Genomic DNA, 22,121 nt, shown 5'->3' with positions numbered 1-22,121 from the left:
TTTTTTTTTTTAAAAAAATATTTTTTTATGAAAAATGTTTGGGACTCCCACAAAAGAGGACTCCTATGACCCTACTAATGTATTGATCATTGATGTGTTTGAATTTTTTTAAAAAATTATATTTGACAGTGATATAAATAATTCAAATTAATTTAAAAATTGTGAAGTTAGGTTTTATAGAGTCTCTATCATTATTGTTTTTTTATATAATTTCTATACTTTTCATCAATGTTCACTTTTCCGTGTCGGTTGAGACGACAGTTTCTTACATATTTATCCATAAAATAATTGGTTTGAGATTGAGATTTTCTAAAGTCTCATCATAGGTTTGCCGACACAAGAGTTTTTTATTTTTTATTTTTTATTTTTTTTTCAGAAAAAGCCGACATAAGAGGTTGATCGCGACGATCCTGTCCTCGCATTGTTGTTTTCGTCATACGGTTCAAACACGGAGACTCCGTGACGGAGGACAAATTATTCAATTCTCATGGATTAATTTAGGATGGCTTAAATTATATAAATTATTATTTTTATATTAAAATTTTAAAAAATAAAGTCTTAAGTGTTAATTTATGAATAAAATGACGTATTAATTTAAAAATATTGAATAATTTCCCACGCTAGAGATAGTATGTATACAAAAATGTGATATATGTACGGGGTTGAATTTGGGCCAAATTTGGCGAAGCGACAGCTTTGGCCCCCCAAAAATTGATTAAAAAATTTTTTTAAAATTTTTTTTTAGCTATTGTACTAATTTATAATTTGTTTTTTTTACCTAAATCTAAAAGGTCTCGACAAAATTCAATAAAGATTTAAAGATAATAGTTTTTAAATTTTTTTATTTAAAAACTAATAAATGATTATTTATACTTTAAAAAAATCGAAAAGCCTTGATTTGATGAGTTAATTAAAATTAATGGATGATTATGTTCTAATTTATACATTGTGTTTAGAATATGATTAACTATGTAAGTTAAAATTGTTTCTAGAGAAAAAATAATCAAATTTAAAATTGAATAAATCTTACTTATGTCACAACAAAGATTGAATGGATTAGTAATTTTATCCATTGAAAAATATTTAGTTAATAAGTTAAATTATGCAAGTTTGATTAATAATTTTGCAACTAAAAATGTGAGAATGATAGTGTTTAAGTGATATTTTATTACAATTTGTTTACATTTTATTTAGTACTTGAGTTTATATTATTTTAATCATTTTTCTTATTGTAAACTTTTCTATATATTTAAATAAATTTTATGTCAATTTTTTTTTGGGGGGAATAATCTTTTTATTACAATTGTTATTTTTTTATAAAATGTATAAAAGACCTTTTTATCGGGGGCTTGCTTTGGGTCAAAGAAATGTCAGAGTAGGCCCTATATATATGGGCGTTAGGTCCAAAAGTCTAAATTTGAATTTTGTTTGTCCAAAGGGCCATACTTACAAATATTTTATCCTTAAGGACATGCTCAAACAAAATGACCAAATTACCTCCATTCTACATTCGTTGTTGGTTGAGTCACGCTATGCATTACTCCTTATTCCTCTTTATTTGTTCGTTTCTCTTTCTTTCACTTCATAGTCACAAAACCAAACCCACAGTATCTCTTCTCTTCCTTCTCTTTTTCTCTCTCTTTCTCTGTCAATGACCATCACGATGGACCACTAGTTTGCCGTTGCCACGGCCAAAGCAATTGCGTCGTCGTGCCTCTCAACTTTTTCACCAGATTGATCGAGATCTCAGATCCTCTCATTGCCTCTCAGAGCCTCTTATCTCTACCATCGCGTTGTTGTGCTTTTCAACTCCAATGAACCTTGTTGTCGTCGAAGACGATCTCCTCTTGGATGAGTTATCTGTTTTTGCCGCCTCTATCTGAAACCCTAGATAATATCGACCACCGCCGATTTGAACAAATCCAGTCACAATACCGAAGTTGCCAGCTTCGTTATGATGTCCCGGGTCTTAGGCCTAAATAGTATTGTGTAGTAGGGTAGTGTGCATTACTTTCGGGGTTTTGTTTATTGTATTGAATCGTTAAGATTTCTTTTCTACTTTTACTTAACTTCTCGTAACTTTTTCTGGTTAAAATTTTTTAGGTTTAGGCTTTAGAACTTGTTTCAAAATACAAATCAAACTCTGGGTTTTTGGGCAAAATCGCTCGTACGAATTGGGAATCGTTCAAGCAGATCCTCGCAAAGTTTTTCTGGTTTTTTAGAGTTTTTTGGGTAGAAAATAGCTCGAGTGAATTTTGATGGAATTTTCTGGGCAGCTCTCTAGAGAAAATTTCGCTTGTGCAGATTTCGGCGCGTTTGTCTTGAAATTTGTGCTCTTTTCCTCAAAACTGATACCAAAAACGCGATACACACAGATGTTCACTTTTGTTTCTCTCTCTCTATACTCATCTTTTCTCTCATTTCTCTCTACAAACGCACCCAAATCTAACTTCTCTCTAAGATTTAGCTCAAATCTTCAAGAATTTGAGGGGGCTTTTTACATCAAGTCGAATAGGGCGACCAGGGCTACGTTTATAACCGATTGGATCAAGTTTTTGTCAACCTTGAGTTCTAGGGTTTTCTTTCTCTTCATCTTCCAAGCTTAAGTTAAGGATAATCTTTAAGTTAAATCTATATATATTTTTGCAAGATTATGCTTGTTTGAAGCATTTATTACATGTTTGAGTGATGAACCCTAGATGATGTTAGAAGATGATTTTATCTATTTTTTCCCAAAAATTTTGAGAATATGAGCTATGTTCTAAGGTGTGGGTGTTGTTTTGAAAAAATCTTTTCAAAAATGGAACAAAAACCTTGCTTTGGTGAAAACCCTAGGATTTGGAAATTTTGGGAAAATGTGGAGATATTGTAAAATTTATACTTGATAAATTGTTATGTGAAGAAATGATGGAGAAATTTCTATGGTTGCATTAAATGAGGAAATGAAAATTGTTGACTTTGAGGCTTATTGTTGATTTGTCTTGGAAAACCAATGTTTAGAAGATGACGTTTAACATGTGGAGAATACATGCATGTTGATGTTGTTATTTTATCTCTTGAAAATATATCATGATATTATATTGATAAGAGATGTGAAAATTTGATCACAATGGAGGATTGTGTGGTGGAATTGAAAATGGAATTATATACATGCATTGTTTCATTGTGGCATTGCCACTCCATTTTATCATTGTTGCAACTGATTTTGAATCTTGCATTGGGAATATTATTTTGAGAAAGGAAATTGTTTGTGAAACAAGATCATTTTGGATTTATTTTGGGGTAAATACGTTGGTAAGTCTGGATAGGGGTGTAGTTGGTATTAGTTAAGTTGGCCTGAGTGTCCATGGTGAAAAATCAAAAACACGCGCAGATGAAGTACCACGTGATTTCCGGTTAACAACCAGTAAAGTGGGGATTGGTAGTACTTGTTATGCTTACTTGCAGACACCAACCTAAGAATTATCTAAGTCATATTTACCGCCCCTTCGAACTACATTGAAATTGTTAAATTCTTAAATTGCATTGTGCACAAAAGTTTTCAAAGATAGAGATATATGTTTTTGAACATGGCATGACATATGCATTCATATAAGGAGATTGTATAAAATATATATACTTTCTTAAGTTTTCCTACTGGGTTTTGTGCTTACCCTATGAGATTTTATGCAGGAAAGGATGTGGTAATCCCATCGAGTTAGAGGCATGGAATACATTTTGAGAGCACAAGACTCTTTTATTTTGTTGCAATTCTTTTTGACAAGCCAATGGCTTTATATGTATGGGTTCGAAAACCACTTTTGTGTAATCGGGCTTAAGCTTTGGAAAATTGTAACCCTTGAGGGTATTGAATTGTACTTGATATATTGTGTCTCATGCTATAGATTCATATTCTAGGAATGTTGAATGTATAACCGCATGTGGAACATTCTTTTGTAAATCTCTGGAGTTTAATGAATATCCATGTTAGAGATTGTTGATAATGTTTATGTTGAGATTTTAGATTCCTTATAGATGTTAAGTATTGGAAGGGTTGATTTGGAAACAAGATGATGTAATTGGAAGTTGATAAATCTTTATTGTATTAATTATTCGGGGTGTTACATTCGTCATCAGAGCAACAACCACCTCGGCTGCGACGGTTTTTCGAGTTCTGAACCTTAAATCGATGACTGAAGGAGGCAATTAATGACGAGACATAGATGAATCTCCCTCTCTCTCTCTCTTTCTCTCTCTCCCCTTCACTACATACTCTCTCTTTCTCTCTCTCTTGCTTCGCTTCTTGTTACAAAGAAACATAGATCAGAACCTTCTCTTCGCCTACAGATCATAATCTTTCTCTCCTGGTAATCATCTACTCTTTTTCTCTTTTTCTCTTTCTCTCTTTCTCTTTCTTCACTTGTTGTTTCAATGAAACATAGATCGGAACCTCCTCTTCGCCTATAGATCATAATCTTTCTCTCCTAGTAATCATTTACTCTCTCTCTCTTTCTCTCTCTCTCTCTCTCTGTGTCTATATAAATTGTATGAATAATATATATGTCGTTGCTTTATAACTAAAAAAATGTTGGATTCTAGAGTTTGAAAGAACACAGGGAGGGCACAACTCGATAAACCCAAAAAAAATAAAAATAAAAATAAAATTAGCATCTAGTCTTCGAAAGAGAAGATCAAGAAGGAAGCTAAGTTTATGCATCAATTAAGAGAGAGCCTCTTATCTATATGGTTTTGAATTTGAAAATTTGGTGGTTGTTGCTTCTTACTGACTTAGATATGTGTATTTGCTCATATGTATATGTGATTAGGGTTTTTATTTATTTATTTTTATAGATTTGAGCTTAGATATGGAAAGTCTTCATCATCATTAGCTCCTTCCGATCTATTCTAATAGAGTTTGGAGTTTTGCAAAACTCAGGATAAGAATTTTAACATATAACATTTCACATAGATATATTTTGAACAGATAAAATCAAATTTTCAATAGATAGAATTTTGGAAAAAAATTGAAAGGATAATAACATGAGAATTTGAATAGATAAGTTAAAAATGAGAATTTCAACACACACACACACATATACATATAGAGAATGAAAATTTCAACACATACACACACACACAAACACACACACACACACACACACACACACACACATATATATATAGAGAGAGAGAGAGAGGGGAGAGGTGTACAAATTCAATAGATCAGTTAGTAAATTTCAACAGATAGCAAAAATCTAAACAGATAAGGGCAAAAATTGAATAGATAGTCAAAAAATTTAAATAGATAGATATAAAATTGAACAGTTAGTCAAAAAATTTGAACAAATAAAAAATAATTTAAACAGATAGTAAAAAAAGAGTCAACAGATAAATTAAGAGGTAAAATTAAAAACAAAATGTCTTTCAAAACCAACTAAAAGACTTCTTATAAAACTATTTTACAAAAGATGGATTTCTCACTTAAAAAAAAATATCCACTAAACTTATGTTTTACACCCTTCTTAATTTGAATCAACAATTTTCTCTCTCTTTCTCTCTCTCTCTATATATATTTTAATAGGTTTCTCTCTATATATTTACTGTGTGAATAATTAGGCCATCTCAAAAAGTATAATGATTTCATTTAAAATTACACTAATTAAAATGTGTCTATTGACAATCAAACTTTGTTTGTTCGTATTGACGCATAACCAAACAAAATCAATTACATAAAATAATTTGATTCTACATATTAAATTGTGAGACTTGTCATAGAAGATAAAACTTTGTTTAGATTATTATATTTATATTTTATGTGATTGGTTTGTGATCGAGTCTATATTTGAATGCGATTACATAAATTATGCCTAAAAAGAAAAGAGACAAGCCAACAATGGTCCCGGGACATGAGTAAATGAATAATTAATGATATTTTATTACATTTAATGAGTCTTAAAATTTGTTAAATATTAAATAATTATTATTTTTATCCATGAAAATGTAAAATATTAAGTACAAAGTAATTGTATTTAAGTTCAAAAGTCATTGAAACATGCAATAATAAATACATTCAATTTAATGAATTATTAAAATTAAAAATTTATCAAAATTAAAACAATTTAATGCCACATTAATAATCATTAGCCAAAAAGAATTTGCAATTACATTGATGGCTTCTATCTACATCTAATTGAAGGTGTATTGGCCCCGTTTGGTAGAACTGTGAGAAAGTGATTATAGCTTATAACTTAAAAGTTTATAGCTTATAACTGTGAACATAAGCTGATTTTTGACTTATAAATTAAGTTTCTCCTCCCCCACTCAAAAAATAAGTTGATTTTTGACTTATAAAAAACTATAAGCTGTATTGTTAAGCTGAACCAAACACATCAAAATAGCTTAAATTAAGCTAAAAGTTGAAATAAGTTGAAAATAAGCTCTACCAAACAGGGCCATTGTTGGGTTTGTTGGATTCATTTTGAGATATTCTTTATAATTTGAATTGTTTATTTTGTAAAATTTGTTAAGAAAATAAAAATAAAATGAGATCAATTTAATTTTTTATAAGTATATCATATTTAATATATCTTAAAAAATGAACGATTGAAATTATTAAGACAAAATTCAAAATCAATCTTATCAACTATATAACAATGACAATTTCAAAGGATTGATTTAGTGGGTATAGCTTAGGGCATGAGGTGTGAGCCTTCTAGGTCTCGTATTCAACTTTTATTAGGTGTTATCAACTCCTTAATACTATGCTATCGGACTATGTGTCCTACATTTGCCTGATCCATGTGGAGAGAGCACTTTAGGTGAATCTCGGGATTAGTCAAGATACGTATAAATTAATTTAGATATCCAATTATAAAAAAAATAAAAAAATAAAAAAGCATGACTGTACTCAAAATTTGTCCAATCAACATTGAAAGAACAATTTAGGTGAATTCTTGAGTGATGATAGAAAGTACTAAAGTTGGAGTTTTAATGTCAATTTTAGTGATGTGACAATACATAAAAAAATATAATATCGCAAGTCAAAACATCAAATCACAAGATGAGACCCACATCTAGAGCTGGTCATTTAGGGGTCTCAAACATTTTTGTTCCAAAATTAATTAGGATTCTTCTACAACTCTAGTAGTAATATCTATATAATAAGCCAAGAGGCTTTTTGAAAATGTATCAAAATGTATGTGAGATACCTTTTGATCCAATGGCAGAGATAATCCCAATCAATATCCAACGGTTGTCATCAATTTTTTTACCGCCCAAACAATTTCTGCTCTCTCTCTCACATCTGCCTAAACACGTCTCTCCCTCACCCTTCCCTCTCTCATCCAACGGTTATTCTTTCCTACCCTCCATCTTCGCTAGCTCCCGACGCTGCTCTCCAGTCCTTGATATCTGCCTCTCGAACTCGGCTCGCAAGGTAAGATATCTGTCTCTCCCCTTCTGTTTCTGTCGAGTTGTGTATGTTTTTTAATTGTTTCAGTGGTTTCAGTCTTTTTTTCTACGTCTCTCCTTCTCTCTCTGTCGGGCTGTGAGGTTTTATTTACGGGTCATTTAGGTTGGGTTGTGAGGTTTTTGTCTGATAGATTTCTTGCTGGTTCTGTTTGTGCAAATGATAGTGTTGCTTATTCTTCTCCCAAGAGACCCGATTAAATCGCCGACAACGGGGAGCTCACGATCGTCGGATTGGAAATCGACCTCAAAGATCTCGAGATTCACCGACGAAGGCCATCGTCCTCACCGCCATGTATGGGGGGGTCCGGTGCGAATGCCACCGACGCCGATCTGTTAACCCTCTTCACACACGCCATAACCACCACCACCACCAAAATTGATAGGTACAAACACACACACACATATATATATATATATAGAGAGAGAGAGAGAGAGAAATTGGGGATCTGGGAAATGGATAAATAAGGAATTAGGGTTAGGGTTGAGAGATGTTATTGAAAATTGAGGAAGATTTAGATGCGAGAGATAGACAGATCATGAATGTGAATGTATTTTTCCATTATTTGTTCATTTGTATTTTTTCATTGTTTATTCTAGGTTGATCATTGAAGGATTTTCTGGTAATTGTGGGAAGAGGCTTCATTTCTTCAACATTTGAGCCTTTGGGGACCTACATTGTGCTCCCTCTCCCTCCCTCTCTCTCTCTCTCCCTCTCTCTCTATTCAAGTGTAAATAATTTCCTTATTGTTTCTTAGTTTTTAGTTTCGTATCTCAGGCGATTTCTGCTGGGTTAAAACTCATACATTTGTGACTTTGTGCCTTAAAACTCTGCTGCCTTGAATTCTGACTTTGTGCCTTAAAATTCTGCTGGGTTAGTTTATCTCTCACATCATAGAATCAAAGAATAATGAATTTTATTTTGTGCCTTAACTGACTTTGTGCCTTAAACTTGACTCAGGTTGACTTTGACTTTAAATTCTGCTGGGTCAATAAATTTTATTTTATAGTCCAAAAATAATAGTCCAAAAAAATAAAAGAGATCCCAAACAGGTATTTTAATTAGTTAAGTTCTTCATTTTTTCCCCCACTGAATCAAATCAATCTCTCCCTAGAAGATAGGGTATTTGAATGTCTACCTGTGTATTTTATGTATGAGTAACCTGATATATATACACATATTGATGTATATGTTTTGTGGGGATTATGTATGCATATATTTCTGTATATCCAAGTTATCATTGGTGGAGCTACATAACCCCACTCAAAATTAGGATTTTTTTTGTTTAAATATGTGTATTTATGCAAAAGTTTTGGGAGTTTTAGAAATTGAAGGCAGCGGAATGATTAGAAAAATTAAAATTGGATTTTTTTTTTGGGTTTGTGCTTGAATCTTGGATTTGGAGAGTGATTTATGGAGAGAAAATGAAAGTGATTGGAAATATGAATTAAAATTAGGTTTTTATTATTTATTTATTTTTATTTATTATTTTGTGTGTGTGTGTGTGTGCTTGAATCTAGAACTTCCAACTTTTGCAATTCATGATATTTTTGTGGGTTTAGTTGTTTCTGATTGCTTGAATCTAGATATTTTTGTGGGTTTGCAAGGTTGAATCTGAATATCTTTTAATCTGGTTATTTTTTGTTGAATCTGGATTCTAGATATTTTTTCATTTTGTTGAATCTTAGATCATTTATTTTTGTGAGTTGTGGATTGGTGTTGAAATTGCAATTCATCAATTTTAAACTGTAAACCTTTTTGACATTTGTGGGTGTTTGGTTGGGTTGGTCATTGTGTGGGTTTGTATTTACAGTTTGGCTTCTAACATGGGTTTGATTTTGAAATGAGAAATGAGTTTTGATTTTTGAAATTCTTAAATGGATTTAATTTTGTAAAAGGTTTTGGGTGTGAAATAATACTTGATCTTCATGAAATGGGTTTCATTTTTTAAATGGGTTTTGATTTCAGAAATGAATTTTTATTTTCAGTTTGATTTCTGACATGGTTTTGATTCTTTAATGGGAAATGGGTGTTAATTTCCTATGATTTTGAAAAGCTTTTGATTTATGAAATGGGTTTTAATTTATGAAATTAGTTTGAAATGTTTGTTGTATGGGTGTATCTACTTTGACCTTTTGAATTTTTTGTGGCCTGCAATTAACTACATAACCTGTGGCTTTTTATTCTATGTTTAATTTGCTTTTGAAGTTGTGGCACCTGTTGTCATATTGGTTGTGCATTTGATGATGGCTGGAGTCACTTAGATTTATTTCTTATGGGTATAGGTTTAATGTTATGAAAGTATTTATGTCATTTCACTTCTTCCTTTTGTTTGTAGATCCATTTTCTATTGCAACTATAATGGTAAATAAAACAAATGGGAACTCTTTGCTTGGCCAATATAAACGATGGCAACCCAAAGTGAGATTTTTTTTTATATTATTTTTGTGTAAAAATTTAATATCAAATAATGTTTTAACTTATTCTTCACGACATGTAAGTAGGCACATTATGAGCTTGAATGCCAATTCTGATAGAGTTCTCTTCCATTATAATGGACATGGTGTGCCAAAACCAACTGCTAATGGTGAAATTTGGGTATTCAATAAGGTTAGTATCTAATATGAAGTTATGATCATGTTCTTTTCTCTATCACTTCCAGACTTCTAAAGTAGCGATGTTATTTCTTAACTGTTCTTCTTCTTCTTTTTGTTTTTTAAAGTCTGGAATCAATACAATTTGGTACCAATCGGCAGTAGTGGATTGGCTTTGAGTGATGCCTACTGGGTACTCAACCATTGCCAATCTTTAACTAGACTCTGAAAAAGGTATTTTACTTTGATTGTTTGTTAGATTGCACTCTCACACTCAGATTTTAGTTGGTTTTGCTAAAAGGAAAGCATTAGTTGCTATGATTGAGAACCTATGGCGGTAATGGACCCATGGTGATCAGGTCTCCGATTGATACATTGTTAAGCTTACTCATTTTCGTTGTTATTTTTTTTTTCTCATTTGACAATGCCATTGTTTATTAAAAAGAGAAACCATTGTGTGATAGTGTATGTGTGCAGACAAGTGGAGTGAGATCAACCGATGACGCCAAGCTAGGATAAGTTCTATGGTAATTTCTATTTTTTCTTTTTTCTTTTCTTTTTCAGCTCTCCATTTCTAACCATATGCACTATCGATCTAATTTGTCATTACATACATAAATGAGGGATTTTAATCTCTAATTTTTTCATTCTATTTCATGTGATATTTGTTATTTCTTTATGATTTTGGGGTTCTCATGTAGAGAGTTGTACTAAATATAATATTTATGTGGCCAATTGGCAGCTTCACAATAGAATGGAGTCAGTTGCTTGGAGTCAGTTGCTTGAAGTCAGTTGCTTTTGTTGAGTTGATTTTTGGATTCTATGATTTTATCAAAGATCATTTACTCCACCTAGCAGAATTTTATTTTTGGACTATGATCATTTAAAGATCATTTGTGACTTTGACTTTAAATTTTATTTTATCAAATTCTGCTGGGTTAGTCTATGACTTTCAGAATAATAAAATTGACTCAGGTTGACTGATTTCCTGTTTTTTACACCGTGCCTTGAGTAAAAATTAAAGAGTACTCATGTTAATAACTCATGCTAAAATAACCGCAACTGGAGTTAAATGTGTGTTAAATTCTGAAATCACATGTTAAATGTGTGTTAAATTCTGAAATCATGCTAAGAGAAAGAGAAAGACAAAGAAAGTGTTGTTGAGTGAATTATAACCGCAACTGGAGTTAAATGTGTGGGGAATTGGAACGCATAGTCAATTTGACTTCCTATAGTCATCAAATTCTGAAATCAAATTTGACTTCTTATAGTCATCAAATTCTGAAATCACAAAATCAAATTTGACTTCCTGTAGACATGAAATTCTGAAATCAAATTTGACTTCCTGTAATCAAATTCTGAATCAAATTCTGAAATCAATTTGAACACAATGGAACACACGGTGTAACTCAGTCAATTTTGTGTTAAAATTTGTGTTTCCATTACTTTCTGAAATTTCACATTGATCACATAACAGAATTTGACATTTATGCTCCTGCTTGAATTTTTATTTTATTTTTTTTAAATGTTTCTCTGAAAATAGCAGCTCATATCCATGTTAATTCTTTGTTTTTTCAGGTAACAAGATTCGTCTCTGGAATAAGGGTGTTGATTCCGAAAGCTTCTATCCCAAATATCGCTCTCAAGAAATGCGAATAAGACTAAGGTATGGCTTTCTTTCAATCCTTAAAATTTCATTGCCATGTAATATGAGTTTCCTCCAAATGTTAATATATTGTTCTTTTTTTAATCAGCAATGGGGAGCCCGAGAGACCATTGATAGTCCATGTTGGACGACTAGGAGTTGAGAAGAGTTTGGATTTACTCAAAAGGTACTGCTCTTTTATTTCAAATGATAAGTATTTTCTGCTTTTGCAATTTAGGAAATATTACTTGCAAAATATTGACGGAACAATGCTTTTTTTTCATAATTATTATAAGTTGTAACCATTGACATTTGGGATGTATGATTGAACAGTGTCATGGACTAGATACCGGAGGCACAAATTGCTTTTATTGGAGATGGACCATACAGGTATTTCTCTAAGGACTTATTGGTTGTTTAGTTTTGTCAACATTGCTGGAACAATCTCTATAGAATATAGTATAAAATGATTCTTTGTATTAAAAACCACAAACCGCTGTCTAACGAAATGAATTATTTATTTTTATATTTTTGCATACATCCAATGATACACAAATTGGGCCATGATGATCGCCTGAATTTATTTTCCAGTAACAACCATGGGCAAAATTTATTCAACACCTTGATTTCTTCGTGGCAGGGAGGGTCTCGAAAAGCTGTTCTCTGGCATGCCTGCCGTATTCACAAGGATGTTAGGAGGTGAAGAGCTCTCTCAAGCATATGCGAGCGGAGATGTTTTCGTCATGCCTTCAGAATCAGAGACGCTCGGACACATAATGTCATTTTCAGAAAACAGGTGAAAAGGTTGGTGTTTTTTTTTTTGAGCAAACATAAAAAGGTTGGTTGGTGAATTGTTTTTGATTTAATTAAATTTTTGTAATGAACAAAACCCACTTTTTACGAATTATTTTTCGAATTTTCGTAAACCGTTTTTTCTTAGCAATGAAAAAAACCACTTTTTTATTTTATTTTTTATTTTAACATTTATAGAAACACCCCAATCTATTAAGTCATATAAAGATATTGCACCGGAAATCCTATTTCTTTCTAATTTACCTATACATTAATCTTTGGCATATGAATTTTCAATAGATTTCATTGTGTATTCACCTTAAACTAGGGATATGACTCATGAGAGTAGGGGCATTATTCATTCTTCATAGCAGTCTGTTTTTGCTTATCAATGAAAAAAACCACTTTTTATTTTAACATTTCATTGTTCCTTTTTTTTTTTTTTTTTTTTTTAAGCATGAAAAACAAAGAAAACAAAGGCATAACCAAACAGGGCTATGTAGGAAAATTATCCAGTTTTATGTCACATTTTTGGGTATTTTTCCAAAAATGAAAAACAGATGACAGAAAATGAAAACACAACTAAACAAGTACTTATTTTCGAGTATTCATATATATATATATAATCATAAATATTAAAATGATGGCCATTTTTAGAATTTTTCATTGTCTTCGTTTTTCAAAAAAACTACAAATAGAAACACAACTAAACGGCTAAGAAAATTATTTGTTCTATGTCACATATCAGGGTCATATACTATCCCAGAAAAATATATAGCAAAGAAGAAAATCTATACCTTCTTCCCATATCTCATGTCGATTTTATCTCACACTGCAGGGAATAAGTTATTCAAAGCTTGCGAATTTATCACCTATAGTCGGCCTCTGTGAATATTCAACACCCTTACTCTGTTTTTTTTGCTAATTAAGTTCAACAAACTATTAAATTCACAAGATTTGATAGTCTTTAATGTATTAATTTTACTTGAATTGGGTTTTTATGCAGACTCAAGCTTAATCTTGCGGTCGGTCCAGTCTCAATAGCAACATCTTTCCGCTGAATGAATACATAATTGAGGGCAGTTCAAGCTATCAGTTTTACCCACGGTAATTTGCCGTAACCTATAAAAGATTTGTAACAATTTTACAAATACAAACTTACTACATAAAAGATAGAGTTTTAGGTAGATTACTCTACTTATATTTTCTGACTTTAGTTCTATGTCTTATGATAAGGTTTGGACTCAGGTAATGTTTAAAAATTAAGTATTGAAAATTGAATATTAAATTTATTGAGTTAAAAAGTTGTTTGATCAAAATTTAAGTACTAAACTAAAAATAAATTGTTTGATATGTATAAGATAAAATTTGAAATTTATTATTTTCAATCGTTTTTTTTTTAATCGTTGTGTATGGTTTTCTTTGTTCAATTTCATGCTCTTTTTTTTTTTGGGGGGGAATCTTTGAAGTGTTGGTGCTGTGAAATGTGTGAATTGTTTTGTTAATGTAATGTAAATAGAAATGAGGTTATAATGTGGGTTTTGCTTCATGTGTTCTATTCTCTTAATCTTTGTCAATGGATCACAATGTTTTATTGATTTTGCAATGTTTTAATGATAGAAGAGTTTTCTTTTGATTTCTTTTGATTTGTGTGCATTATTTGATATTTAATTTTTTTATATTTGATTTATTTGGAATTGTAGAGTACAGTCTGTTAAATATATTTTTATAACTGCATTTTAATCTTAATATTATTTACACCGTGCCTTTAGGCACGGACATACGCTAATCCCTTTATAATAAAAAATAAAATAAAATTATACAACAATGACTGGCGTGGAGTACTCAATTTCCCAGTAGGCACGGAATAAAAAGAACAATAACAGTGGCGTGTAGTGACTTTTTTTGTTTTTTTTGTTCTTTTGTTCAAAGGAAAATATGTAGTGCCTCGACAAGAGACAACCCTCATGGAGCAATTATTTATTACGTTTTTATGGTAGTGATGAGGACATATCACATAAAAATCTCACAGAAATTAATAAGGAAAATTAAATATCTCAGTGAACCTCTAAAAATTAATTATCAGTTGATAGAAAAATTTGTTATTTTGTATTTTAATATTTATAAAATTTATTATTAATTTGTAAAATATTTTTTTAACCAACATTGATATGTAATTTGTCCTATTAATAGTTGAGATTTATTTGTGAGATTTTTCACTTGATAGCATAAAATAATGGGAAAATTATGTTTCAGTGAAATAATAAATAAATAGTTTTTATTTTTATGATAGTGTAAAATTTCTGTGTATAATGCAAATATTTGATGCAATTTTTTTTTTAATTTTTTTTTATGTTTCAGGCTTGTACCAAAATAAATAAATAAATTATAATGTAATTATTTTAAGACTATCTCATTTATTTGCAATTCCCCTAAAATAATTCTTTTGTTGCATGAGATGTAAATTTTGAAATATACAACCAACTCAACATGGTGATGTTTGTTAAAGTTTATATCAGATATTTATAGATTATTTTATTTTGAGAGTTTATTTTAGACTGCTTAGTATAGCTTTTATTTATAATTTAATAAACAGAAATAACTTAATAAGTTGAAAAAAAGTTAATGATCTAAAAGTTATAAGAGTGGTGTTTTAAACTTTTATTTTTTTATTGTCAACTTTTAATTTACAATAAAATATACCCGACAATACCCTTGTCTTCATTGTGCTTTTAAATCAGAAGAGCTTTTTCTTTTGAAGAAGGTAAAAAATCTTATGGTGAAATGAGTTGCTTTACTTGTTCCAGTTACGCCTGTAAAACAAATCAAGGTATTCAGATTTGATTTGTTCGATTAGTTAAAAGTTTGTTTGATGTACGATTACTAATTTCAATTCGGCAATACATAGTACAAATATTAAGTTATGGAAAATAGTTGAAACTACTAATTGGCAGTGGATGGCCGTTTTTATTTATTTATTTATTTTTAAAGTGTATGTCAACTCATTAGTGGTACTTTAGAGTATCACATTTAGTGGTATGTGAGCTTTGACTCATTTATGGCCTTATCTTCATGCTTGATTCATCGATCAAGGATTTTTTTATCTTTAATTTTTATTCCCTACTATAAAGTATTTTTAATTGAATTATATAAAAGTTTTGAGATGCGAATTTTATATCATAATCTAATAACTATAAGAATTTTTACAACCAACAAACACGATAATTTAATAACAATGAATGTAAAATTTTAAAAAGAACAGTTACTTAAACTTAACTTATTTTCAACTCGTTACAAGCTCGTTTGTGATTGACTCATTATATAAATAAGTTAAACTTAAATATAATTAAAATTTATTAGGTTTTCAAGTTAAACTTGAACAAATTATTATTCAACTTAATAAGTTTATATGTATTATAAAAAATTAAATTACTTATTAGGGAAAATATGTGATTCCGCACAAGTAAATCAATCAATGAGAATAAAAACTAATGCGGAAAAATTAAATCAAAAGCAACACAAGAATTTTTACGTGGTTCTCTCAAGGTGAAGTACATCCACGGGATTAAAATCCGATTCCACTATCAATCAAATAAGTTTCCAAACGATTACAAACGAGACACGAATGGTCTCACAAACTACCCTTAGGTGAATTCCAAATAATCACAAATAAACAAAGAGGAAAGACCTTACCAAATGGATGAACCAAAATCTTCAAAACCAAAATTGAGGAAGATCCAAAATAACGAACCAAATCAATACCGAACCGAATCAACCACTTCAAAGTAGAGCAACAAACCATGGCACCAACTCTTGATTGACCAAGTCCAAACCCAAAGCAACAATCAATACTAATTGAAAACCCAACAAGTTGAGTTATACACTAAGCATAGTTGCCGAAAAAAATTTGCTACCGCCGCTCTCTTCTATATTTCGGATGAACATAATATATATATATATATATTGAATCTTTGGTTTTGTAAAACAAATCCTAATTGCATCCAAATTGAATTGGGTCTCCACAAATATAATATAAAAAATATATTATGCCTAAACTAAACCAAATTAAAATTATTTTAACAAATCAATTGGGTCCCACACTCCAATAAGGAGGTATACCCAACAATTCTCCTCCTACCGACTTAGGTGGAGAGATCAACCATACCCACCAAAGTTCAACACTTCAAATGTTTGTCCCTCGACAAAGTTTTTGTCAACATATCTGAAATATTATCATCTGTGTGAACTTTTTCGAGTTATAACAATTTCGAATCTAACACATCACGAATCTAATGGTATCTCACATCAATGTGTTTCGATCTCGAATGAAAAGTAGAATTTTTACTCAAGTGAATAGCACTTTGACTATCACAATAAAGCACATACTTTTCTTGCTTCAAACCTAACTCTTGCAAAAAAAATTTCAACCATAACTCTTCTTTGCAAGCTTCTATAATGGCAATAAATTTAGCTTCGGTAGTTGAGAGAGCAACACATTTTTGTAATTTAGATTGCCATGTCACAACTCCCCTTGCAAAAGTCATCAAATACCCCGAAGTAGATTTCCTAAAATCAACATCATTGGCCATGTCAAAATCCGTGAATCCATCAAGCATCGACTTACCATCCCTAAAACACAAACACACCTTCGAAGTCCCTCGAAGATACCTTAGAATCCATTTTACCGCTGCCCAATGTTCTGTACCTGGATTAGAGAGAAAACGACTCAACACACCAACGGCTTGAGCAATATCCGGCCTTGTACAAACCATGGCGTACATCAAAGAACCAACTGCTGAAGCATAAGAAACTTTCTACATCTCTTCCTTGTCTTTCTCACTTGTAGGACATTGATTCGAACCAAGCTTGAAGTGACCCGCAAGTGGACAACCAACCGGCTTTGCTTTATTCATGTTGAACCTCTCAAGAGCTTTCTCAATGTAGCTTTCTTAAGACAACCAAATCAACCCCTCTTTGCGATCACGAACAATTTTCATACCAAGTATTTGCTTTGCCGGTGCCAAATCTTTCATAGCAAAAGATTTACTCAACTCTAACTTCAACTTGTTAATCATGGTAGAATCTTGACCCACAATTAATATGTCATCAACATAAAGCAAAAGAATAATAAATTTACCATCCGAGAAATTTTTCACAAACACACAATGGTCCGAAGTGGTTTTAGAAAAACCAGTATTCATCATGAAAGAGTCAAATTTTTTGTACAATTGCCGTGGAGCTTGCTTGAGACCATACAAACTTTTCTTCAATTTGCAAACAAATTTCTCTTTTCCTTTCTCTACAAAACCTTCTGGTTGCTCCATGTAAATTTCTTCTTCAAGGTCACCATGAAGAAATGCAGTCTTCATATCAAGTTGTTCAACTTCAAGGTTCATACTTGCAACCATGCCAAGTACAACCCGAATAGAAAACATCTTCACAACCGGCGAAAAAATCTCATCAAAGTCAATACCTTTCTTTTGCCCAAAGCCTTTCACAACAAGACGTGCCTTGTACCTCAGATTCTTGCCATCATTCTTCAATTTGAAGACCCACTTATTTTTCAAAATTTTCCTTCCCTTAGGCAACTTCACTAAATCATAGGTGTGATTTTCAAGTAAAGAATTCATCTCCTTTTCCATGGCCTTTTTCCAATCACCTTTCTTTGCATGCTCAATTGCTTCTTGGTAGCTCTCGGGCTCCCTTTGATCAGATATCAATACAAATTCATTGGGAGGATACTTTCTTGAAGGTTGTCGGTCCCTTGTACACTTCCTCAACTCAAGTTGTGGTGGCGGTTCTTGAGTTGGATGCTCTTCCTCAATTTCTGGCTCAACTTCATGAGGATTAGCATCATCTTCTACATCTTCAATAGGTGGCTGCACATGTCCCCCATTTTCATTATCCACCGAAGATGAAGGAGATGGATCCATGTCAATGAGATCACTAGTTTTTGGCTCCGATTGATCACCTTTGCCAAAGTCTTCAATTGTTTGGTCTTCAAGAAATACAACATCACGGCTTCGAATGGTTTTCTTGTCGACTGGATCCCACAATCTATACCTGAATTCATCACGCCCATAGCCAAGAAAAATACATTGTCTTGACTTGCTATCAAGCTTGGACCTCTCATCTTTTGGAATGTGAACAAAAGCTCGGCAACCAAACACTCTCAAGTGCTCATAAGATACATCTTCACCGATCCAAACTCTTTCGGGAACATCACCATTTAAAGGATAGGAAGGAGACAAATTGATTACGTCAACCGCTGTCTTCATTGCCTCACCCCAAAAAGATCTTGGCAATTTAGCTTGTGAAAGCAAATACCTTGTTCTTTCCACAATGGTGCGGTTCATCCTCTCGGTAACGCCATTTTGTTGAGGAGCCTTCTTAACTGTCTTTTGATGCCGAATACCTTGGCTGCGACAATACTCATCAAATGGCCCAATGTATTCACCACCATTTTCTGATCGGATGCACTTCAATTTTTGCCTTGTTTCTCTTTCAACCATGGCCTAAAAATGCTTAAATACTTCTAGAATTTGATCTTTAATTTTTAGTAGAAAAGCCCAAACTTTTCTTGAATAATCATCAATGAAAGTAACAAAATAAAGTGCACCACCATGTATTCTAACTTTTAAAGGACCACAAACATCCAAATGAATCAACTCCAAAACATTTTCTTTTCTAGAAGCAACATTTTTTATGAAAAAAAACTCTATGTTGTTTACCTGCCAAACAATGAACACAAGTTTTGAGATGCGTACCTTTCAAACCGGGTAGAAGCTCTTTCTTGAACAAAACTTACAGCCCCTTTTCACTCATGTGCCCAAGTCGCTTGTGCCACAATTCGGTAGAAGTATCATCTTCAAGTGCATTGACAACACCTTTACAAATTTTTCCTTGTATCGAATAAAGTGTATGAGTTTTCTTACACTTAGCTACCACCAAAGAACCCTTTGTGAGCTTCCATATTCCATCACCAAATTTGTTGTTGAAGCCTTCATCATCTAGCTTTCCAGTAGAGATCAAATTGAGGCGAATGTCGAGAACATGCCTCACATCTTTAAGCAACAACTTGCAGCCCAAATTTGTTTCCAAGTAAACATCACCCATGCCAATAATCTTGGACAAACCTTCATTACTCATTCGAACAAAACCATAATCTCCTTCGATGTAGGTAGTGAAGAAATCAACTCGAGAAGTCACATGAAAAGAAGCACCAGAATCAATCACCCAATTACTCTCTTGGTCCACAAAATTGATACAATCATCTTCATAAACGACCATGAGATCATTGGTAGTAACTGCCGTTGTGTCTTATTGTTTCTTGTTCACACTTTTGTCACGCATTTTCTTCTTGTTCTTGAGCTTTCGGCATTCTCGCTTCATGTGCCCTTTCTCATGGCAATAATGACACTCAATGTCTTTCTTTGAAAAAGAACCATCTTTTGATTTGTCATGGCTTTGATCACGACCACGAGGAGTCTTACTCCTCCGCCTTGTTTTACTTCGGCCTCTCATAACAAATGCTTCCGAATGAGAGAAACTCGCTGATTTTCTTCTAGTTTCTTTATTCAACAGGCTACTAGTGACCTGGCCCATTGTGACAACTCCATCGGGCGCCGAATTACTAACAGTTACAACCAAAGTCTCCCAACTTTCGGGTAAAGAACTAAGTAGCATCAAAGCCTGTAACTCATCATCAAAAACAATTTTCATAGAAGCAAGTTGGTTAACAATACTCTTTATTTCATTCAGATGTTCTGGAATAGGGCTGCTCTCTTTATATTTTAAATTAACCAACTTACGAAACATAAAAACTTTATTTGTGGCTGATTTTATATCATAAAGGCCCTCTAATTTTTTCCATAAATCATGTACCGAGGTTTCAGTAGCACATGATGAAACACACTGTCATCAATCCATTGACGGATAACACCAACGGCTTTTCGATTAAGCCTATTCCATTCAGCATCTTTCATACCCTCAGGTTTGCCACTATCACCCTCAATGGGTCCATACAAATTTTTACAAAATAATAGGTCCTCCATTTTAGTTTTCCAAGTTACCCAATTGCTTCCATTGAAGCTAGACATACGACCCACATTTCCCTCTATTGATTTACACAAATAAATAAATCCAAATAAACCGTAAGCTCTGATACCAGTTGTTAGGGAAAATATATGATTCCTCACAAGTAAATCAATCAATGTGAATAAAAACTAATGCGAAAAAATTAAATCAAAAGCAACACAAGAATTTTTACGTGGTTCCCTCAAGGTGAGGTACATCCATGGGATCGAAATCCGATTCCACTATCAACCAAATAAGTTTCTAAACGATTACAAACAAGACATGAATGGTTTCACAAATCACTCTTAGGTGAATTCCAAATAATCACAAATAAATAAAGAGGAAAGATCTCACCAAATAGATGAACCAAAATTTTCAGAACCAAAGTTAAAGAAAATCCAAAATAACAAACCAAATCAATACCGAACTGAATCAACTGCTTCAAAGTAGAGTAACAAACCAAGGCACCAACTCTTGATTGGCCAAGTCAAAACCCAAAGCAGCAATCAATACTAATTGAAAACTCAACAAGTTGAGTTATACACTAAGCACAGTTGCCGAAACAAATTTGCTGCTGCCGCTCTCTTTTATATTTCGGATGAACATAATATATATATATATATATATTGAATCTTTGGTTTTGTAAAATAAACTCTAATTGTATCTAAATTGAATTGAGTCTCCACAAACATAATATAAAAAATATATTATGCCTAAATTAAACCAAATTAAAATTATTTTAACAAATCAATTAGGTCCCACACTCTAATAAGGGGGTATACCCAACAACTTGAACTCAACTTGTTATCAGTTAAATTAAAAGTTGTTTGAAATCGACTTAGAAAATATAAAATAAATTTAAACAAATTACAACTTAGCTCAATTAAATTAGTTTATTGCAATACCATTCGATTCATAATTTATGAAAATAGTAATACTATACACTTATAAATTTTATTGAAAATTTTATTCAAAAATATCAATCTATAATTCACATTCATTATATATATGGATCCTCCACTAGACTAAGGCCTCGTTTGGGAACCATTTTTTTTAGTCAAAAAGTTACTAAATTAGTCAAAAAACCAACAATCCATATCCAAAAATCAAAGATTCTCTTTTTTCTCTATTTTTTGTACATCGTTTCGTAAAAAATTAAAAAATTATCCTAAACATACTAATTTTTTTAATTCATATTTTAATTAAATAATCAAAAAATTACTAAATTAGCTTATTTTCAACGAGGCCTAATTCATTATGAAATAAAGTCATGACAAATTGTGAGACAATTCTTTTGGGTCCATAGGATTTGTGTGTATGGAAATGGCGCTACCGACAATGGCTGTTTAGTACACATTTATAGAGGACAGGGATTTGTTGTCATGTAATAAATACATCTTGGAAAATTTGTATGTGAACATGGTCACAGTACAATACCATCCTTCTCACACAGGTAAGCACATTTCCAATAGTCTCTCCGTTCTCACTTTTTTCTTACTTCAAAGAAGTAAAATATGAAAGAATTCCCTTCAACATTCTCTCATCTTTTCTCAAATAGTGAAAGCGA

The 22,121-nt window shown here is 32.0% G+C and overlaps 2 long non-coding RNA genes across 3 annotated transcripts; both read left to right on the top strand.

Moving 5' to 3' along the window:
• Window positions 1-8,475: 8,475 nt before the first annotated feature.
• Window positions 8,476-12,077, top strand: LOC114315326 (uncharacterized). Of its 2 annotated transcripts, XR_014336440.1 has the most exons (8): window positions 8,476-8,499; window positions 9,786-9,868; window positions 9,952-10,057; window positions 10,170-10,400; window positions 10,506-10,568; window positions 11,620-11,707; window positions 11,796-11,873; window positions 12,020-12,077. It is a non-coding gene; the product is annotated as an uncharacterized LOC114315326 (long non-coding RNA). The 2 variants fall into 2 exon arrangements; XR_014336439.1 differs by having other exon boundaries at window positions 10,170-10,568.
• Window positions 12,078-12,333: 256 nt separating this feature from the next.
• LOC145795458 (uncharacterized) lies at window positions 12,334-13,721 on the top strand. Its single transcript, XR_014336438.1, has 3 exons — window positions 12,334-12,490; window positions 13,317-13,365; window positions 13,485-13,721. It is a non-coding gene; the product is annotated as an uncharacterized LOC145795458 (long non-coding RNA).
• The last annotated feature ends 8,400 nt before the right edge of the window (window positions 13,722-22,121 follow it).

This window comes from Camellia sinensis, chromosome 7 (assembly GCF_055761805.1).
Source record: "Camellia sinensis isolate YWXY chromosome 7, ASM5576180v1, whole genome shotgun sequence".
NCBI classification, from domain to species: Eukaryota; Viridiplantae; Streptophyta; class Magnoliopsida; order Ericales; family Theaceae; genus Camellia; species Camellia sinensis.
This window is presented reverse-complemented; position numbering and strand designations above follow the sequence as displayed.